The sequence below is a fragment of the Schistocerca serialis genome, chromosome 4 (assembly GCF_023864345.2).
Source record: "Schistocerca serialis cubense isolate TAMUIC-IGC-003099 chromosome 4, iqSchSeri2.2, whole genome shotgun sequence".
Lineage (NCBI taxonomy): Eukaryota > Metazoa > Arthropoda > Insecta > Orthoptera > Acrididae > Schistocerca > Schistocerca serialis.
Window position 1 is genome coordinate 313,347,293 of NC_064641.1, and position 11,115 is coordinate 313,358,407.

Sequence of the window (11,115 nt, forward strand, 5' to 3'; positions counted from 1 at the left end):
GGATATCGTGTAGAACGAAATGCTAATTATATCAAAACACAATTGAGCTACAATACAATATTACAGACATTATTGGAAGATGCTTAAAAATATTATTGGGAAGGAAAAGAGTACGTGGTACGCAAATAGAATAGCTAATTCACAGGGTAAAATTAAGGCCATATGGTCACTCTTGAACGAATTCTCTGGTCAGCAGCACAAGGTCGAAGGTATGGAGTCAGTTCGTAGTAAAAATGTTTGTCTTCCTGATAAGTCAGATAAATCCGCAGAATTTAACAATCACTTTCTGAGTATTGCTGGTGGATTAAATAAAAACTAAGTTTCTACAGGGAGTTATATAACTCTCTTGGAAAATGCCTTTCTGAGAGTGATGTCGGAAATACTCTTCTGTGATACTGACAAGGAGACGACCGAGTCAATAATTAAATAAATGAAGACTGAGGACTCTCATGGATACGGTGGAGTACCTAGCACAATATTAAAGTACTGTGACGTAGGTTTTAGCCCTGTACTTAGCTATATCTGTAAGTTTTCCTTTAAGAATTCTCAGTTTCCTGAATGACTGAAGTACTCAATAGTAAAGCCGCGTTACAATTAGGGATAAATGGATAATGTAGACAATTTTAGACCTATTTCTATGCCATTAACGTTTGCTAAAGTCATTGAAACGCCTGTGTATGTAAAGATAACGTATCATTTTATTTCACCTAATTTGCTATCAAACGCACAGTTCGGTTTTAGAAGTGGCTTAACAGAAGTGGCTTAGCAACTGAAAATGCTATATTCTCCTTCCCTTTGAATCACTGGATGAATTAAACAAAAGCTTTTGAATGCTAGACAACTTCTTTCGATTTAACTCAGGCGTTAGATTGTGTTAATCACAAAATATGGCTCCATAAACTGGAACACTGGGAGTAGATAGCAATTAGTCACCTCTTACTTTAACAACAGACAGCAAAAGGTCCGTCCCCGCAGTATTCAGAATGGCTATGATGTTAGGTCTCAGTGGGGTACGTTTAAAGCGGGATGTTCCAGGCATCAGTGCTGGGGCCACTCCTGTCCCTTATTTATGTAAATGATATACTTAGTAGTGAAAGGTATTGTGTGGAACGTTGGCACTGTTTCAAATAGTGAAGTTCAAGACATAAGTTCATGGTTTGTAGAAAAAAAAACCTAGGGATAAATCACAGTGAGACACAGGTTTTAGAAATCAACTAATCCCAACGTTTGAATTTCACAGAATGGGACTGTGATTAGCGAAATTGAATAGTTCAAATTTGTAGGTGTTCAGGTAGTAAACTGTCGTGGAAAGCCCACGTTTAGGCTCTTGTTCAAAGATTTTTACTATTCGAACGGTAACTGAAGTAAATGATAGTTTGACACGAAAATTACTATACTTTGCTTATATTCATTTGCTTATGACGGATGTTATTATGTTTCGGGGTAACTCTTCCCATTCTGAAAGGATACTTCTGGCTCAGAAACGGGTTGTTAGGGCAATAAATGGTATAAGATCGTGGACTTCTTGGCGACCCCTGTTCATTACTCTGAGATTGCGATCTCTTATTTCTTGTTAATAATATCAGCTTCTTCTCCAGAATTAACAGCTTTCACTCAGTCAATATTAGGCAGAAATACAGTCTGCATTTTGATTGCACTTCCGAAACTCTTGTGCAGAAAGGCCCAAGGCCCCCAAAACACTGCTGCATTCATTTTCAATAAGCTACAACAACAGTTTCCTCCCCCCCCTCTCCGCCCATGAACCATGGACCTCACCGTTGGTGGGGAGGCTTGCGTGCCTCAACGACACAGATAGCCGTACCGTAGGTGCAATCACAACCGAGGGGTATCTCTTGAGAGGCCAGACAAACGTGTAGTTACTGAAGAGGGGCAGCAGCCTTTTCAGTAGTTGCAGGTGCAACAATCTGGATGGTTGACTGATCTGGCCTTTGTAACACTAACCAAAACGGCCTTGCTGTGCTGGTACTGCGAACGGCTGAAAGCAAGGGGAAACTACAGCCGTAATTTTTCCCGATGGCATGCAGCTTTACTGTATGATTAAATCATGATGGCGTCCACTTGGGTAAAATATTCCGGAGGTAAAATAGTCCCCCATTCGGATCTCCGGGCGGGGATTACTCAGGAGGACGTCGTTATCAGGAGAAAGAAAACTGGCGTTCTACGGATCGGAGCGTGGAATGTCAGATTCCTTAATCGGGTAGGTAGGATAGAAAATTCAAAAAGAAAAATGGATAGGTTAATGTTGGATATAGTGGGAATTAGTGAAGTTCGGTGGCAGGAGGAACAAGACTTTTGGTCAGGTGAAAACAGGGTCATAAATACAAAATCATACAGGGGTAATGCCCGAGTAGGTTTAATAATGAATAAAAAAATAGGAGTGCGGGTAAGCTACTACAGTCAGCCTAGTGAACGCATTATTGTGGCCAAGATAGACACGAAGCACACGCCTACTGCAGTAGTACAAGTTTATATGCCAACTAGCTCTGCAGATGATGAAGAAATTGATGAAATGTATGTTGAGATAAAAGAAATTATTCAGGTAGTGAAGGGAGACGAAAATTTAATAGTCATGGGTGACTGGAATTCGACAGTAGGAAAAGGAAGAGAAGGAAACGTAGTAGGTGAATATGGATTGGGGCTAAGAAAGGACAGAGGAAGGCGCCTGGTAGAATTTTGCACAGAGCATAACTTAATCATAGCTAACACATGCTTCAAGAATCATGAAAGAAGCTTGTATACATGGAAGAAGCCTGGAGATACTGACAGGTTTCAGATAGATTATATAATGGTAAGACACAGATTTAGGATCCCGGTTTTAAATTGTAAGACTTTTCCAAGGGCAGATGTGGACTCTGACCACAGTCTATTGGTTATGAACTGTAGATTAAAACTCAAGAAACTGAAAATATCTGGGAATTTAAGTAGATGGGACCTGGATAAACTGAAAGAACCAGAGGTTGTACAGAATTTCAGAAAGAGCATAAGGGAACAATTCACAGGAATGGGGGAAAGATATACAGTAGAAGAAGAGTGGGTAGCTTTGAGGAATGAAATAGTGAAGACAGCAGAGGATCAAGTAGGTAAAAAGACGAGGGCTAGTAGAAATCCTTGGGTAACAGAAGAGATACTGAAATTAATTGATGAAAGGAAAAAATACAAAAATGCAGCAAGTGAAGCAGGCAAAAAGGAATACAAACGTCTCAAAAATGAGGTCGAAAGGAAGTGCAAAATGGCTAAGCAGGGATGGCTGGAGGACAAATGTAAGTATTTAGATGCTTATCTCACCAGGCGTAAGATAGATACTACCTACAGGAAAATTAAAGAGACCTTTGGAGAAAAGAGAACCACTTGCATGAATATCAAGAGCTCAGAAGGAAACCCAGTTCTAAGCAAAGAAGGGAAAGCAGAGAGGTGGTAGGGGTATGTAGAGGGTATATACAGGGGCGACGTTCTTGGGACCAATATCATGGAAATGGAAGAAGATGTAGATGAAGATGAAATGGGAGATATGATACTGCGTGAAGAGTTGAACAGAGCATTGAAAGACCTAATCGAAACAAGGCCCCAGGAGTAGACAACATTCCATTAGAACTACTGACAGTCTTGAGAGAGCCAGTCCTGACAAAACTCTACCATCTGGTGAGCAAGATGTCTGAGACAGGCGACATTCCCTCAGACTTCAAGAAGAATATAATAATTCCAATCCCAAAGAAAGCAGGTGTTGCCAGATGTGAAAATTACCGAACTATCAGTTTAATAAGTCACAGCTGCAAAATACTAACGCGAATTCTTATAGACGAATGGAAATACTAGTAGAAGCCGACCTCGGGGAAGATCAGTTTGGATTCCGTAGAAATTTTGGAACACGTGAGGCAATACTGACCCTATGACGTATCTTAGAAGAAAGATTCAGGAAAGGCCAACCTACGTTTCTAGCATTTGTAGACTTACAGAAAGCTTTTGACAATGTTTACTGGAATAATCTCTTTCATATTCTAAAGGTGGCAGGGGTAAAATACAGGGAACGAAAGGCTATTTACAATTTGTACAGAAACCAGATGGGAGTTATAAGGGTCGAGGCACATGAAAGGGAAGCAGTGGTTGGGAAGGCAGTGAGACAGGGTTGTAGCCTCACCCCATGCTATTCAATCTATATATTGAGCAAGCAGTAAAGGAAACAACAGAACAGTTCGGAGTAGGTATTAAATTATATGGAGAAGAAATAAAAACTTTGAGGTTCGCCGATGACATTGTAATGCTGTCAGAAACTGCAAAGGACTTGGAAGAGTAGTTGAACGGAATGGACAGTGTCTTGAAAGGAGGGTATAAGATGAACATCAACAAAAGCAAAACAAGGATAATGGAATGCAGTCGAATTAAGTCGGGTGATGCTGAGGGAATTAGATTAGGAAATGAGACACTGAAAGTAGTAAAAGTGTTTTGCTATATGGGGAGCAAAATAACTGATGATGGTCGAAGTAGAGAGGATATAAAATATAGACTGGCAATGGCAAGGAAAGCGTTTCTTAAGAAGAGAAATTTGTTAACATCGAGTATAGATTTAAGTGTCAGGAAGTCGTTTCTGAAAGTATTTGTATGGAGTGTAGCCATGTATGGAAGTGAAACATGGACGATAAATAGTTTGGACAAGAAGAGAATAGAAGCTTTCGAAATGTGGTGCTACAGAAGAATGCTGAAGATTAGATGGGTAGATCACATAACTAATGAGGAAGTATTGAATAGAATTGGGGAGAAGAGGAGTTTGTGGCACAACTTGACTAGAAGAAGGGATCGGTTGGTAGGACATGTTCTGAGGCATCAAGGAATCACCAATTTAGTACTGGAGGGTAGCGTGGAGGGTAAAAATCGTAGAGGGAGACCAAGAGATGAGTACACTAAGCAGATTCAGAAGGATGTAGGCTGCAGTAGGTACTGGGAGGTGAAGCAGCTTGCACAGGATAGAGTAGCATGGAGAACTGCATCAAACCAGTCTCAGGACTGAAGAACGCAACAACAAACAACAAGAGTTAAGAAATCTTAGCAGTGATCTACGCGCTTTTAAATCGACAGTGAATAGTCTCCTCATGGTTCACTCCTTCTGTTCTGCCGAGGAATTCATTGAGGAATTAAGTTGATAACTGCTTTACATCGTTGATTAAATAAACTTATGACTTGGCTTTTTTGGATCATAAACATTTTATTTTATCTGTTATTGCTTTTGTGTTTTAATTTCATGTACTGACGCGTTCCATTACTTGGAGGTTTGTTCCTACGGACTAGACGTGTGAAATAAAAAGGACATAACCTAGATGACTCCACTTCGATAGTGGGAAGCAGTGCAAGCAGAGGTGATATTGTAGCTCCGTGAACAAAGTTCAACATTCTGTTGTGACGGTATCAACAAATTGGTCTCTCGTTGGGAGAAAAGTGTCCCCAGTGTGACTATGTTGGGAAACGAACTGTAGACATGAAGAATATATATACAGAATGTTAACTGTGTTTGTTGTCTTTGAAAAGCTTTCTGAGTTTTCACATAAGAAATTCGGAGGCACTACTTTTCAGCACGACCTTGTAGGGTTTTGGAATAAAAATATGTTACCGTGAGTGACATCTGGGTTAGCCACGTAGTTTACTCCTATTCAGCAAGCATTAACTGCATCCGGCAGACAGAAACTCAGAAGAAGAAGGATGGATCATTCTCATCGTTGTGATGTCCCCTTTTCCAGGAAAAGCTGTACTGTCCCTCATCCGGGCTGTCAAATATTGTCCGACTTTATCACTCGCCATTTACGGTAAAAATCCTGTTAATGGCTTCTCTGTCCTCTGGTTTTTAACTGTCTAGGTTCAGTGCGACATATCACAGCACCAGAGATCCTGAGTGACGTGTCTTATGGAATCCGGCAAATGATATATTTGTCATGAGTCAGTGATATTGCTGTTCTCGATTACAGCTTTCATACTCGACTGCCTACAGATAAAAAAATTGGTTCAAATGGCTCTGAGCACAATGACACTTAACATCTGAGGTAATCAGTCCCCTAGACTTAGAACTACTTAAACCTAACTAACCTAAGGACATCACACACATCCATGCCCAGGGCAGGATTCGAACCTGTGACCGTAGCAGTCGCGCGGTTCCGGGCTACAGCGCCTAGAACCGCATGGCCACCGCGGCCGGCGCCTACAGATATATTTCTGGATATAGACAAATAACAGTCCAATACAAGAAACCGCACTGCCACCAACACTGCTGTATGCAAAACGAGCTTTCACCGCACTCTAGTTTGTAAACCACACCTACTGACTAGCTGGCAACTAAAAACTTCTGGGAGAATTATCGAAGTTTCCTTAGAAATCTTTGTGTGTGTGTGTGTGTGTGTTTGTGTTTTTCTTATGTGTGTTTCTATTAACATAGGTAGAAGATGATGTTCCTCAGAGATTTGAGTCTTGGGCACTGTGCCGCACCAAGAGTGGATCGTGCAAAGCGTCGGCGCTAATCAAAGTAAAGGGCATTAAGAATCCTAGGCAAGTGTGGCCGTCTGCATAGACCGTCATTTTATATTTACTTTGAACTAAGGTTTCCCTCAAGCAGTACGTTTTTACATCATAAAGACGTTTTCTAGGAACAACAATTTTAATATGAAAAATAGTATTAATGTTATTTGAGTGTATAATAGAGAAAATGTGCGTAAATAATATTGACTTTTTCTTGAGTCATCATTCTTTTGACTTGTTCCGGTTTCCTCTCCCGTGCCAAAATATTCAAGACAGAATAGCAGTTTCAGCCTACGTCCTCAATTGTTTGCTGTATGTATTCCAATCTCTGATGCCCTCTACAGTTTTTACGTCCTAGAGCTCCCACTAGCACCATAGAAGTTATTTCCTGACATTTTAACAAATGTGATGCCACCCCGTCCCTTTTTCCTGTCAATATTTTTGGTATATTCCTGTCCTCGCCGACCCCACGAAGATCCTCTTCGTTCCTTACTTTACAAGTCCACCTAATTTTCAGCACTCTCCTGTACCACTACGTCTCAAATGCTTCGATCGTCTTCTTTTCCGTGTCCTACAGTCAATGTTTCACTGCCATACAATTCGGTCCTCCAAACGTGGATTCTCAGAAATTTCTTCCTGAAATTGAGGTTTGTATTTGATACTATGGCTATGCCATTTTTGCTAATGCTAGTTTGCTTTTTATGTTCTTTTTGCTCCCTCCGTCATTAGTTATTTTACTGCCGAAGTAGCAGAGTTCCTTAACATCATCTACTTGCTGATCACCAATCCTGGTGTTAGGTTTTTTTGCTATTCTCATCTACACTAAATCACCAATTCCGATGTTAAGCTCCTCGCTGTTCTCATTTCCGCTATTTCTCCTTACCTTCGTCTTTCTTCGATTTCATCTCAATCCGTAATTGGTACTCATTATACTGTTCATAACATTCAGCAAGTCTTGTAATTCTTCTTCACTGTGGCTGAGGATAGAAATGTCATCAGCGTATACTATCACTGATATCTTTTCATCTTGAGTGTTTTACTCCCCTCTAGAACTTCCTTTTATTTCCGTCGTTGCGTCTTCGATGTACAGATTGATCTGTAGGGAAAAAAGACTGTACCCCTATCTCACACACTTTTTAATCTGACCAATTCGCTCTTCGTCTTCCACTCTTATTTTTCTCTCTTGGTCCTTGTACGTATTGTATATTACTCGTTACTTTCCTAAAGCTGACTCCTGTTTTCCTCATAATTTCGAACATCTTGCATGATTTGACACCGTCGAAGATTTTCACCGGGTCGACCAATCCTATGAACTTGTCTTGACTTTCCTTCAGTTGTGCTTACATTTTCAACCGATATGTCAGAACCGACTCTCTGATGCATTTTTCTTTCTTAAAACAAAGCTGATCGTCATCTAACATATCCTCAATTCTTTCTCCATTCTTCTGTACACTATTCTTGTTAGCAGCTTGGATGCTCGAGCTGTTAAGCTGACTGTGCGAGAGTTCTCACACGTGTCAACTCTTGCAATCTTCGTATCGTGTGGATAATGGTTTTCCGAAAGCCAGATGTTATTGCGTGGGACTCGTACATTCCACACACGTACATGAATAGCAGGTTTGCTGCTCCTCCCAGCAATGATACTAGAAATTGTGATGTAATATTATGTATCCCTTTTGCCTTTTGCGAACTTACGTCGTCCAAAGCTCTTTTAAATTCTGATCCTAATACTGGGTCACCTATCTCTTCTGTCGTTTTCTCTTGGATTCGCTGAGGGTAATTTCCACTGCTGCAGGGTCAGTCCTTCCGACCATGCCTTAATTTCCGATTGCTTCACATTTTTCATGCAGCCATTACATCTTATCTTCCTTGCAATTATTATTTATTTCAGTCCCAAATGACTTGTGTGTCTGTTTCCTAAGTTTCCATGAACGCATTTGTACTTCCTTTTTTCACCAATCAACTGAAGTATTCCTTGTCTTACCCATAGTTTCTTCGCAGTTACCCTATTTGTACCTACTGTTTTCCTTCCAACTTCTGTGATTTCCCTTTTTAGAACTGTCCATTTCCCTTCAACAGAATTGCCTATTGAGCTGTCCCTCATCACAGCGTCAACAGAACATGAAGTACGTCTCTTGATTCCTTTGTACTTCTATATATCTCTGCCTGACCATGGTGTTATCTAACAGAAATCCCGTCGTCTTGCAAGTATACCTCCTCCTCTTCTGATTCTTGCACAGAGTATTCGCTGGTACTACCTGACATTTATTGCAGAACTCAATTGATATTTGTCCTCTCTCATTCCTAGCACCAAGCCCATATTCTCCCGTAATCCTTTCCTCCACACAATCCGCTGCAATCCCTTATAACTATGAGATTTCCATCTCCTTTCACGTACTGTATTACACTTTCAACTTCCTCGCATCTTCTTTCTAAGTCTTCATATTCGACCTCTGATGTTGTCATGTATACCTGAATTATCGTTGTTGGTTTGCTGTCGGTTCTGATGAGAACGACCTTATCACTAAACCATTGATATTAACTCAATTTCTCGCCGAATTTCCTATTCATGACGAATCCTACTCCCGTTATATCATTTTCTGTTAATGCAGGTACTACTCTCCACTCATTTGACGAGAATTCCTCGTCTTCTCTGCAGTTCACTGACCACTGCTATATCCATACCGAGCCTTAGAATTCCCCTTTTCTTACTTACTAGCTTACCCTACGGCATTCAAACTTCTATCTTTTCTACGCCCCAACTCGTAGAACGTTACCTTTTACTTGGTTATCAACTTTTGTTTTATTATGTGATTCTTGAGTTTCTCCCCGCGTATTTGATAATCAAAATATCCACGGGTGTACTGCCGGTCTACAGTGTCCAACGGGCACAATATTTCGGCGATCATACATGGCGCCATCATCAGGTGAACTGACGGACTGAGCTGCTGTGAACGTGCCGGCACGGGGATCCGTACGCTATGGCTGCTGGAACTGGGTTCGGTCGCGGCAGCGGCTGATTTAAATACCCTCCGCCCGCGGCACGCTCCCTCCGCTGTGCGCGCCCCGCGCCACGGTCGCGCTGTGGAACAGATTACGACGGAGTCTGAGATGACGTCGGTGTGATGGCTCCGTCCGCCGTGGTCGTCACAACTATACGTTTGCTCGATTTACTCTTGATTAACTCAATCGCTGGTTCCCAAGCCATGCTAAGATTATAGCCACAGTCACGGTTTGTGAGGTCGTCATTGGTGCAAATTTCGATGGCCTCTCTAACAACGCTGTCCCATTATCTCGACGTCTGTACTAGAATCCTTGTGCGTTCATACTGCATAGCTTGATATTCCGACAATGTTCAGCGACAGCCGACTTGCTCGGATGCATCAGTCGAGTGTGCCTTTGGTGTTCACGGCATCGATCCTCGACGTTACGCGTAGTCTGACCAATATACGACGTCCCACATTGACACGGAATCTGGTACACGCCGGCCTTACGCAAACCGAGGCCATCTTTGGCGCTCCCCACCAGTGCACGAGTTTTATTCGGAGGACAAAACACGGTTCCGACCCGGTGTTTCTTCAAAATGCGGGCGATTTTCCCCGAGAGTGAGTTCTTGAAATGCTGCTATCACTATTATTTGTTTGTAATAATCATATATGAGTACCGCCCATTTTCCTGGCCTAGAAAAATTTAATGGTGAATGTCTAGTATTTATTTGAAGATATTATTTCCTGGAGCAAATCAAACATAATCTAATGACAACATTTAAAATTTTCCACACTAATGGATTAGGTTCGAGAGACATGTTGTAGATTCAGAGAGTTATCTCTAACGCTTTCTCGGCTGTCCTATGACCCTTACCCCTTTATAACCTTTTCTGGGGTGATTTACGTCCATTACTAATTTTTCTCTGTTACTGCAAATATTTTAAACTCTTTTCCAATATCTTCGTTTCTTATTCCACCTTCTCGTTTACTATAACTGATCTGTGAAATTTCATTTTTGACCTCACTGTTTGCACTGTATCTTCCTTGTTTCATATCAAAGCCTCAGATCCGGAAAGTAGCAGTGTAAAAGCTAGTAATTTATACACTGAAGAGTCAAAGAAACTGGTACAGCTGCATAATATACACCTGCCTAATATCGTGTAGGGGCCCGGCGAGTGCGGAGAAGTGCCGCAACACGACGTGGCATGGACTCAACTAATGTCGGAAGTAGTGCTGGGTGGCTGTCTATAAATCCGTAAGAGCACGAGCGAGTGGAGATCTCTTATGAACAGCATATTGCAAGGCATCCAGGGTAAGTTCAATAACATTCATGTCTGCAGAGTTTAGTGGTCAGCAGAAGTGTTTAAACTCAAATAGTCTTCCTGAAGCCAATCTGTAGCAATTCTGGACGTGTGGGGTGTCCCATTGTCTCGATTAAACTGCCCAAGTCCTTCGAAATGCACAAAGTATATGAGTGGATGCACGCGTTCAAATAGGATTCTCAAGTACGTTTCACATGTTGTATTTAGATGTATCAGGAGTCCCATATCACTCCAACTGCACATACTCCACACCATTACAGTACCTCCACCAGCTTGAACAGTCTGCTGCT